General features: G+C 35.5%; 1 pseudogene; it reads left to right on the top strand.

Annotated features, from left to right (window-relative positions):
- Positions 1-6,707: 6,707 nt before the first annotated feature.
- LOC141499226 (succinate dehydrogenase assembly factor 2, mitochondrial pseudogene) lies at positions 6,708-10,952 on the top strand (annotated as a pseudogene).
- The last annotated feature ends 400 nt before the right edge of the window (positions 10,953-11,352 follow it).

The raw sequence follows: 11,352 nt of genomic DNA, 5'->3' as shown, positions 1-11,352 counted from the left end.
GTTTTCTTATTAACCTTTAAGCACATAGCACATAGCTAACTTTCAACTTTGGAGGATGAAGTTGAAGCAATAATCATCAACACAGTCTTCACAGATGAGCTTTCCACTTGCTTATGGAGTTCACATGACACTTTTATCAGTTAAGAATATGCTTAGAGAGAAGATATATTTAGGAAAACATGGGGCAAGGTGATTTATACTGAAAAACATTAAATACTTATTCCTTGTAGTCTATATAACTCTATAAATAGCATTAAATATAAGGTTGGACAATAACTTTAGCAATAAGGGGGTAATAATTTATGAGTTTAGATTTTCCTTATTGTTATTATTAAAACAATAATAACAATCTCTAGATTGAAAGGTTATATTAGAGAAAATAAGAACCACTGAAAATAATTTTATGGTGTATTATTTAGAGTGTGAGACTGTGAGCCAAGAATACATGTCTCAGGTGCTAGTTGTGGGCCCCTGGACAAGTCACTCAACCTCTCTGTTCCTTTTGTTCCTCTACTATAGAATGAGGGATAATAATGGTATCTACTTCTTACAGTAAGGTATGAGGATATGAGGATGAAACATGATAATACATGCAAATTTCAGTGCATAACTTATAGCATTGAAGAAATTTGAAGTATTTTTACTACTGGTATTATTATTGGAATAAGTTATTCAGAAAATTCCTTCAAGAATAGCAATAATCAGGGGCAGCTAGGTGGAGCAGGGAATAGAGTACAAATCCTGGAGTCAGGAGGACCTGAGTTCAAATCGGTCTCAGACATTTAATAATTACCTAGCTGTGTGACCTTGGGCAAGTCACTTAATCACATTGCCTTGCAAAAATAAATAAATAAATAAATGAAAAATAAGAATAGCAACAATCAGATATATCAAGCTTGAAATTAAAATGAGGAAAAGTTTAATTTTTTGAAGCTACTTAGCAGCTCTCAGGGGAGAAAAAAAACAGCACACATTTTCCAAGTTTCTAAGGGATATAAAGTTTCTAATTTGAATATCAGCTTCCCTTCTCTCCTCCTCCTGCCACTATTCATTATGGATGAGAGCAACATTAGCCCAGGTTGGATATTGGCCTTTCTAATACTGCACCTATACCTAAAAATATGCATATCCTTTTAAAAAATATATTTGTTTAGTTTTTCCACTGCCCGAGTTATGAACTATATTATTAGATACTTTTGGAAAACATTCTGTTTAACACTGACAAACACTGATAAATGTTTCCCTAATTATTTTAGTCCAATTCAGGAATACCTGAAATGATCCCATAGTGGAAAAGATTAGAAAAGACGAATTGCAGACTGATTTACTTTCTAATCAGGGATTTAATTAAGTTCAGGAAAAATCAAAGACATTCTTTTGGATGGTAGGTATGTTTAGAAAATGACATTCCTTCAGGCCAGAAAGAATTGCTTCAGCAAATCATTGCTTTAGTAGAAAAAAATCTAACAGTAAATAAGAGTTCATATAAATTAGAAAAGTGGCTTAATTAGCATGTCCTTAAATCCTATCTCTACAATATTTCTCATATTTGTTTCTTTCTATCTTCATATAACTAACCCTACTTCAGGTACTCATCACATTCTTGTCTGAATGATGGTAGTAGTATCCTATTTCATATTCTTGTATTATGTCTGCCCAGTCCAAGCCATCCTCCATAATTCTAAGGGATATAAAACTTCCTATTTGAATATCAGCTTCTCTTCTTGCCTAATTGATTTTTTCCTAAAACATAAGCCTAATCATATTACCCTCCTTGCTAAGCAAACTCTGATAATTACTTCTTTGGTATCAGATAAAATATGAAAATTTTTATTTGGTAATTTGTACTCTTCAAAACCTGATGCCCTTCTCATCATTTCAATATTCTTAAACATTATTCTCTCTATGCTCAGGAATTCTGTTATACTGGCCTACTTGATGAACTTCCTACACTACATTTCATCTACATATTCTTTGCCTCTGTATTGAATTGGTTCTCATCCCCAAATAGTACTCCCTCTTTACCTCAACCTCTTGGAACTTTCATTAAAGATTCAGATAGTATTTCCTCTAGAACCTTTTGTGATCCCCCTTACTGCTAGTGCTTTTCCCCTCTTAGCCACTTCATATTTCTTTTATTTATATTGCATATATAATTGGAGTCATACATGCTTTCTCCTCCTTTAGAATGCAAACTCCCTGAATGCTGGAATCATTTCACTGTTATCTTTGGAGCTTCAGTGCTTGTCTGGTACATGTTGATTTATTGATTAACAATTGAGTGATTCTAATACATATTGTTTTGCTAACACAGAGGTATGTACTTATTTATAAATAGATAAATTGAGCTAAACAAGTCAATTAATCTTGTCCTAAGTTTCCAGAAGGGTAAAATAAGATGGTAGGAAGATATAACCCTTGTGATTTCATTCAACTTTATGTCTGATTCTGTGATACCAGGAGTTTTTATCTCACTTGATTGTGATTCTGGGGATAAAAGTAAATATACACAAGATTTGTAATTAATGCATTAACTTATTAAGTTAAATAATTTAATAATAAGTACTTGTTTATATAAGTAATGAGTATATTTGAAAAATTGATTTGTATCTAATGAATGTAGTAAAAACAATTTAATAATTATTTTACTAGGAGCTGGAGCCAAGTTTTAATGGGGGGAAACTAATATTTTCCACAATATACCTATGTTTTTAAGCATCTTCAGGGGGTAACTAACATTTTCCACAATATATCTATGTTTTTAAGCATCTTAAAATCATAATGGAAAATGTCATCAAGAATAAATGACAAGAGCAAAAGAAGCTGGTTGAACATTGCTCCATTATAATCAGCACTGACTCATTGAAATGACAGTGGAAGAGAGGCTTGGAGGACAGCTGAATCAGCAAAACTAATCAGTGCTTCTGTAAGCACAAAAACATTCCCTTTACCAAGAACCAGGTGTCTTAAATGAAGTTGAAAGCTTCAGCACAACATGAAATACAAATACATATATATGCATGTCTTTGCCAAAAGCCTTTCCCCAAACTAATGAGGTTCTGTTCTGGCTTATTTATGATTTTTCTCACAATATAATTATGTAGCCTAACAAAAAGAAAAAACTAACAGCAAACAAAGACAGGCAATTAAGCTTAACTGGATTGTTAAAGAATAAGGTATAAATAATTTTATAAGATCATGAGCCATGCTAATATAATGACAGATAAAAATCACTGAGATGAATGAAAGTTAAATTAGAAGACTTACATGTTAAATGTATGTGTATCTAGAATTCAGCCTTATTTTTTTTTTCTTTACTACAGTGTTAGAATACTTTTGAGGAAACATTTTATCTGTGTTGTTCACCTGTGAGAAAGGCTAGGGAGAAGGAATTCATCTTTATATTGTTGTATTCCCATCCTTTAAAATGAATGGTAAAAGTTGAAAATGAATCTCTTCTGAACAAGAACTCTTGTGGAAGACAGGAGAATTTGAGGTTAGGTGAGCTTTAGCTATGGTTTGGCTGAAATAGCACATAAGATGGCATTGTCTCTTTCAAAGTGTATACACAATATCTCAAGATAAACATTATTTTTTTCTCTTCAAAAATAAATAGATGAAACCAGAAGGTGATGATCACAAGTTAAAAGGTCAGATATCATTTTTTATCAACTTAGTGTTGTTGAAACTCTGACTATTCTGTAAATATTTATTCAGATTTCACATAGCATATCATCCACCCTGAATGTCTTAGACTAATATGGCAAATGAAGCAGAGAACAAGAAAAAGACTGAGAATACCTTTATACATATTTAGAAGCTAAACTTGTTTCATTAACTGTCTGGCAAAAATAAAAAAGAAGAGACCAGAACTTAAGACATAGCAAAACTATCCTCAGATCCACCTTCAAAACACATTTTTAAAAAAGTAAATATAAGAAAAAGCGTCTGAATAGGGAATGGGAATTGAACTTGTGAGTTCATTGGAACAGTAATCTCCCTGGGTCAATAAATAGTTAAGTACCAAAAGTTCCAGTCAGTAAGCATCAGAACCAGATTTTGAATTCAGGTCATTTCTATCTCTGAGACTAGTTCTCTACATACCACTCTCTTTGGGAACAAGAAAGAAATGCAACTATATTATGAATGTCCATTTCTGAAACTGTTCTATAAATAAGATAGAATTCAACTGATAGTCAGTGATGAATTAGAGCTGACTTCACAGTTACATCATTATTTGCCTCCCATATAGGTATACATTTTGAGGGCTACAGCAAGGAGTAAGTCAACTTGCAGCACAAGCCATTTATCCAGATCAACATAAATGCTCATTTGTACATCACCTAGCTTCCTCCATAACACACACACACACACACACACACACACACACACACACACACACACACACAGACAAAACTTTGACATCATGACAAGGTCCAAGATTAAACTGCAGTTAGTGATGTTGATGACATTGCTTATTCAATACTCATTTCACTGTCTAAACAAACACTCTGTCATTATCATGGGATATGCAAAACACTGTACCACTTTCCATCTCCCAATGACAATGGATCAGTTCATCTTCTAAAATTTCTAAACTAATTGTTCTCCATCCTATTTTTTGGTATAATTGAATACCACTGGTTGAAATTCTCACCCTGCCAACACTAGTCCCTCTCCATCTTTCTCTGTATTAGAAAGAACTAGAGAGGGGACTTCTCTCTACTGCAGATGCACTATAACAATTATTCTTCCTTTTGCTATCCTGGAACACCCTAATCTCTTGCCAAAATATTGGTTTTGAAAAATTACTTCTAGTTGAACTGAGGTTTTGTTTATATTATCTAAAATAAATTATACTTTTGTATTGCTTTGTTTGCATGAAAAATTCAACATATATATATATAGCTTTATAAACCTTAAAGTATTATAAGAATTCTAGTTATTAATATTGTTGTTGTCATTGCTGTTATTGTAAATTTCTAGAAGGCAGGAGTAGTGTCATTTTTTTATCTGTACATCTTCTCAGTGACTAGCAAAGAACCATTCTCATTGCTTTTAAAATCTTTATTTGAGGGGCAGCTAGGTGGCACAGTGCATAGAGCACAGGCCTGAGCATCAGGAGTACCTGAGTTCAAATCTGACCTTGGACCCTTAATAATTACCTAGCTGTGGGGCCTTGGGCAAGACACTTAACCCCATTGCCTTGCAAAAACTAAATATATATATTTGACGTATCAAATTGCATTTCTACAGTAGCTATACTGTTTTTTTCTCTTAGTGATTAGATATAGTGAATAGCAACTCATCTCAAAGAAGTGAGGGTATATGAAAGTCTAACACCAGACAGGAGGTCAAGGATCTCAAGTTTCTTGGAATTTAACAACTATTTATCAAGAAATTACTATATTCAAGGCCTAGTCCTAGCTTCTAAGGATAAAAAAGTTCACAGTGACAAAGTCCTTGCTCTCAAGGAATTTACAATCCATTAGAGGCAAAAAGATGCACAAATATATCAGAACAGAATAAATACATTGTGCAGACATGCTGACTTAAAAATTTTGAAGAGACAAAGTCTTGTTTTGAGTTTGAGAAATCAGGAAAGGGTTCATAAAGAAAATGACATTGTGTAGGAAGAGAAACTTTTATTTCATTTTTTTAATGGCAAATAAACATTAAAAAAATAAGTTTCTCTTTCCATCCCCCCCCATGCCCAACTGAGCAAAAAAAAGAGAGAACAAACAAAAAACATAGATGCATAGACTGGCAAAATAAATGTTCACATTGGTTTTAATTTAAAATATAATTCTTTTTCAGCAATTTAAGTTTATCATCTCTATCAGGAGATGAGTGGAATATTTCATTTTCATTTTTTGGACAGAATTTATAATTGTTAGATTAGAGTCCTAAAATCTCTCAAAATTGCTTGTAAGAGAAGATGTTTTTTATTATTTATTTAAGGCAATGGGATTAAGTGACTTGCCCAAGGTGACACAGCTAGGAAATTATTAAGTGTCTGAGGCCAAATTTGAACTTAGATCCTCCTGACACCACAACCAGTGCTCTATCCATTGCACCACTTAGCTGCCCTAAGAAAACACTTTCAAACAGAATTGATTCAGATATGAGAGAAAAGTTGAATTTGGGCCAATTTTGGTAGGCACAACTGAAGGTATCTGATGATAGATTGTCTATCTCTCTGTCTCTCAGTTTCTAACTGTCCCTCTGTCCCTTTCTCTGTCTCTGTCCCTATTTGTCTATCTGCCCCCCTCTCTTTTAAAGAGATTTCTAATTTGCTTATGATATCACCCTTTATGTGAAAAATCTTATTCCCATTTTGACCTTTACTTGGTATACAGTATTAGATATTGGTCTATAGCTAGTTTCTGCAGAACTGCTTCCATATTTTGCAGGAATTTTTGTAAAATAGTGACTTCTTATACAAAAAGTTCGGTCTTTGAATTTCTCAAAATCTTGATTACTTTATTCATTTGCTAATTTATACTAAGACAGCTGGTGGAACAGTGGATAGAATTCCTATCCTGAACTTTGGAAAATTCATCTTCCTTAATTCAAATCTGGCCTCAAACATTTACTAGCTATATAATCTTGGGCAAGTCATTTAATCTTGTTTTACCTCTATTTTCATGTTTATAAGATGACAAACCATTCTAGTATCTTTGCCAAGAAAATCCCAAAATGGTGACATGAAGAGACAGGTACAGAACAAAACCAAAATTCTCTCTCTGCTAGTATCAGATGACTTTGCTATAGTGAGGGAGGATTCAAGTATGGGGATGTTGATAGAAGCAGGCTTAATTTTTATGGAAGATTTAGATAAGATAATGTATAAATTTTGGACAAGCACAGAAGAGAGTTTAGTTTAAATCTATTTGCTATTTCTCATTTAAATACTCCACTACTGCTGACTCCCTCACAGTCTATACCCTGACTTTTCCATTGCCTGGAATACTTTCACTCCTCACTGCTAGATTTTCTAACTTTTTACAAGAATCAGATCAAATGCTTACCATCTTCATAAGAGAGTTCTAATCTCTGCCATTAGAACTTTTCTTCTAAAGTTACTTTCCATCTACTTATTCTTGCCCCTTAGAATATGAGCTCCTTAGAGCAGTAACTATGTTTGCCTTCCTTTATATCCCCAAGGTTTTAGTATAGTCTTTGGCATAGTAAATGGCTATTGATCTATCAATTGATTGTGACATTTTAAACCCAGGAAATGGTAGAAGCAAAGCCCTGGAAGTGAAGATAAGCATTGTGTGTACGTGTATTTGTGTATCTTTGTATTCACAGTACAATAAGGAAAATTAATTGTATGGTGGCTGTTCAGAAGTTTGGTTTTTTGCAAGGCAATGGAGTTAAAGTGACTTGCCCAAGGTCAAACAGCTAGGTAATTATTAAGTGTCTGAGAATCAGATTTCAACTCAGGTACTCCTGACTCCAGGGCCAGTGCTTTACCCACTGCGCCACCTAGCGGCCCTGTTCGGAAGTTTTAAGGAATAAAGTTATATATTGTATATAAATATATGTATGTATATGTGTGTGTGTGTGTGTGTGTGTGTGTGTGTGTGTGTGTGTACACACACATACAGACCAGATACTAGTCTGTAGAGAGCCTGAATAGGTGGGTAAAGACACTTAGACTTGATGAGTAGGCATATATAGGAAATAATTATTTGTTTGTTTTTCTTTGAGCAGAAAATGCAAGGTAAGAATTGACATTTTATTGCCTTCTTTGGATAAAGTTTTTTACCTTAATTATCTCTTAACATAACCTCTTTGCCATCTAGCAATATACCTTCCTTAATGTAGACACTCCTTAATGTTTATTGAATGAATGAATGAAAGGATACATAAATGATTAGCTTTGCAATAGAATAAAGGATATTGTTTCCACAATCCAAATGCAATGTGTTGAGGACTTCTGTTAGTATTATCCCTTAGAGAATGAAGTTAAAGGAAAGTCTACAAGAAACATTCCTTTTACATTTCATTTTATTTTTCTCAATTACATATAAATAAAAATGCTTTAACTTCATTTTTTTTTTAAATTTGAAGTTGCACATTTTATTCCTGTTGTGGTCCACTCTGGGCAGCTGGGTCTCAGTCTAATTCACAGGACTCTTCAGGGATCTCCGCCGGACATGTCCTGCATGTTCAATAATGAAAGTCAGCCAGTGAGAGATAAGCAAGGAGTTTATTGCAGGTATATGCTACATCTCTAACTCACATAGTTGAAATAAGGGTATATATAAGCCTAGTCCCCTTGTATCAGCATTCCTCATCTCCAGGCCTGTGAAAGTATAAAGGGCATGCCACAAAAGGTCTGTATCCTGGAAAAATGTGGAATCTTCAACAAGATAAAGATGAAAGGTAGAGAGATAAGCACCAGAACTCCTTCCTGGGACACTTGAACAGGATGAGGATGAAAGGCAGAGGGATAAGGACAAAAGGTCCTTCCTGAGAATATTCAACAAGATAAGGATGAAAGGCAGGAGAACAAAGAGAGAGAAGGGCCAGAGCTCCTTCCTGAGTTCAGAGCACTCTGGTGTGGACATTCGTGTTGTCCCAGGTCTCAATGACTCTCAGGATGAACTCCTCATGGCTACATACTCTGTCTATTATCCCCTTACATATTCCTATATTCCCATTTTGACCTTCATTTGGAATATGTTGTGAGTTCTAGCTCTATACCTAATTTTTGCCCCACTTCCACTTCTTTCTATTGGTTCCTTTAATTTTTGGTAAAGTGATTTCTTATTTCAAAATCTTGTATTTTAGAGTTTTCCATATATGACATTATTATAGAAATTTTCTACTCTGTGTTGTGTAATCAGTTCCACTGATTCATCACCTACAATTATCTTTTAAATACTGTGACTTTCCCTTTAATGATTGTGATATTTTGTGAATTGACAGAAGAAATTAAGTAACAATTCTTTGGAAATTTGGTGGAAGCCACAGATGATATATGAAGGCCAATAGATAACACCAAAAGAAGTTTCAAAACTCAAAAATGCATAAAACATATGAATAATATTATTTAATATTAGCATATTTTACATTTTAATACCATAATAATTCAGTCTGCTTCACTAATACTAAGGGAAAGCCAAAAATTTTACCTAGATTTTCTAAAATCCTGGGGTGCTGTTCCCCTAATTTACAGGATGTGGAAAAGACAACTATATTTCTTAGTGCCAGATTATTTTAATGATTATCAATTTGAAATAGTTGAAATCTGATACCAATAAACCACTTTCCTTCATACGTTTTCGCTGATTCCCTTGATATTCTTGATTTTTGTTATTCCAAATGAATTTTGTTATAATTTTTTCTAGATCCATTAAATATTTTTTTTGGTAATTTGGTATGACACAGAGCAAGCAGATTTATTTGGGTAGAATAAACCTTTTTATTATATTGACTTGACTCTCCCATGAACAATTAATATTTTTCCAATGTGTAAAAATTACTTTTTTGTAAAGTGCCTTATAATCGTTTTCATGTAATCCTAAGTTTGTCTTGATGGGTAGATTTCAAAGTATTTTATATTATTGTCTGCCATAATATTTAATGGAATTTTTCCTCTCTCTTCCCTCTTGACATTGTTGGTAGTATATAGAAAGTAAGATTGGAGGTGGAGCCAAAATAGTGGGGAGGAAAAACCAAGATGGTGGAATAAAGGAAGGGACTATTTCAAGTTCTCCCCCAAACCCCTCTAAATTTCTTTAAAGTATGAGTTTAAACAAATTCTAGTAGCAGATCCACCAAAATTACAATGTAAACCAATTATCTAACCCAAGAGAACTTTGAAAGGAGATAGGAAAGTGCTATTGAAAGAGGGTAATAAAGAGGTGCAGTATAACACAAGTCATGCCAGCATAGACCAGCCCCTAGCAATCCAGGAGCAGGTAATGAGGTTACTCAACCAGAGGCATTTGTGGTGGTTTTCAGACCTCTCAGCCCATAGACACCAAAGACAACTTAGATGGGCCTAAAAAGTCCATTATTCCAGGTTGAAAGTAAAGTCCAGTATAGGTTGCAATAGTGAAACCCCAGCAAACCAGGAGAAGCCACTGAATCACTAAATGGGATAGCAGCTTCCAGAGTTCTCAACCCACAGACTGACTGGAAGGGGGTTAGAAGGAGATTACAGGCATTTCTTTGCTTTCTCTGAATTAGGACTCTGTTGCTTTGCCCATATTCAAAGTCGAGTTCAAGTACTGCACTCCAGTGAGAGGAGGAGCTGTAGCATAAGAGATCTTGTTCCTGCATGGGAACAGGGATTCTCCTTGCAGAAAGAGGTTTATGGTCACATACAGACCACAAGGGTACTAAACATTGCTCCTTAGAATATACCTCTTTAAAAGAACTGAAAACTTGCAGGTCCTTAGAAATAAATCTTCAGGGCTTCTGGCCAGCCTCCAGCGGAAATGGCACAGTGGCAGCGGCACGTGCGTTTGGCTTCTTACCTTGTCCAGGCAGTCTCTTCTGTCACCTTTTGTGGGAGGCTTCTTGTCCAGACGATTCTACCGAGGGGACAGCCCAGCAGACTCTCAAAAGGATATGCTTGAAATCCCTTTACCTCCATGGGAAGAACTAACCCATGAATCAGTTGAAACCAAGAGGGCTCGCCTGCTTTGTGAGAGCGGGAAGGGAGGCATGCTGGAGAGTTGCATCCTGCTCAGCCTTTTTGCCAAGGAGAATCTGCACCAAATGACAGAGAGGCAGTTGCATCTCTGCGATCCACTGATCAATGAGCCCGGTAATGACTGGGATATCTACTACTGGGCCATAGAAGCAAAGCCAGGCCCCGAGATCTTGGAGAACGATGTAATGGTGATGATGAGAGACTTTGCCAATAACAAGAACAAAGAACAGAGGTTGCGGCCCCGGATCTCGAGTATCTCTTTGAGAAATCGTCCTAAGCTTTGTTGTTGTGGGTCCCAAGGGCAGAACCCTAAAAGGATATGACTGCCAGGGCCCAGTGAATTCCTCACCTGCTGCTCCCCCCAACCAAGCTGGGCTGTAAAAGGCCCCATTTCTCAGCCAGTCCCTTCTCTTGTATCTCTGCTTGCAATGGCCTCAGTGGTGGTTTGTCTCCATATCCACATGACCCAGTCCTCCTCTCATCTGCAGGATCCAGCCCAGGAGCTCATTCTAGGAGCAGAGGATGAAGCCGTTCATCAGGTCAGCCCATGGAGGAGTTCAGTCCCTGGGGGAGCCTTGCCCAGCCCTCAGCTTTGTTTAAGTCAAAGTCTCCCTTCCTGCTTCCCAAGCAGTTAGAATAATTTTACCTCCAAACATCTGATTTCCTCAAAAAAAAAA

The sequence above is a fragment of the Macrotis lagotis genome, chromosome X (genome assembly GCF_037893015.1).
Source record: "Macrotis lagotis isolate mMagLag1 chromosome X, bilby.v1.9.chrom.fasta, whole genome shotgun sequence".
Lineage (NCBI taxonomy): Eukaryota > Metazoa > Chordata > Mammalia > Peramelemorphia > Peramelidae > Macrotis > Macrotis lagotis.
The sequence above is the reverse complement of the archived record's forward strand: the minus strand, read 5'-3'. Positions and strand labels throughout refer to the sequence as shown.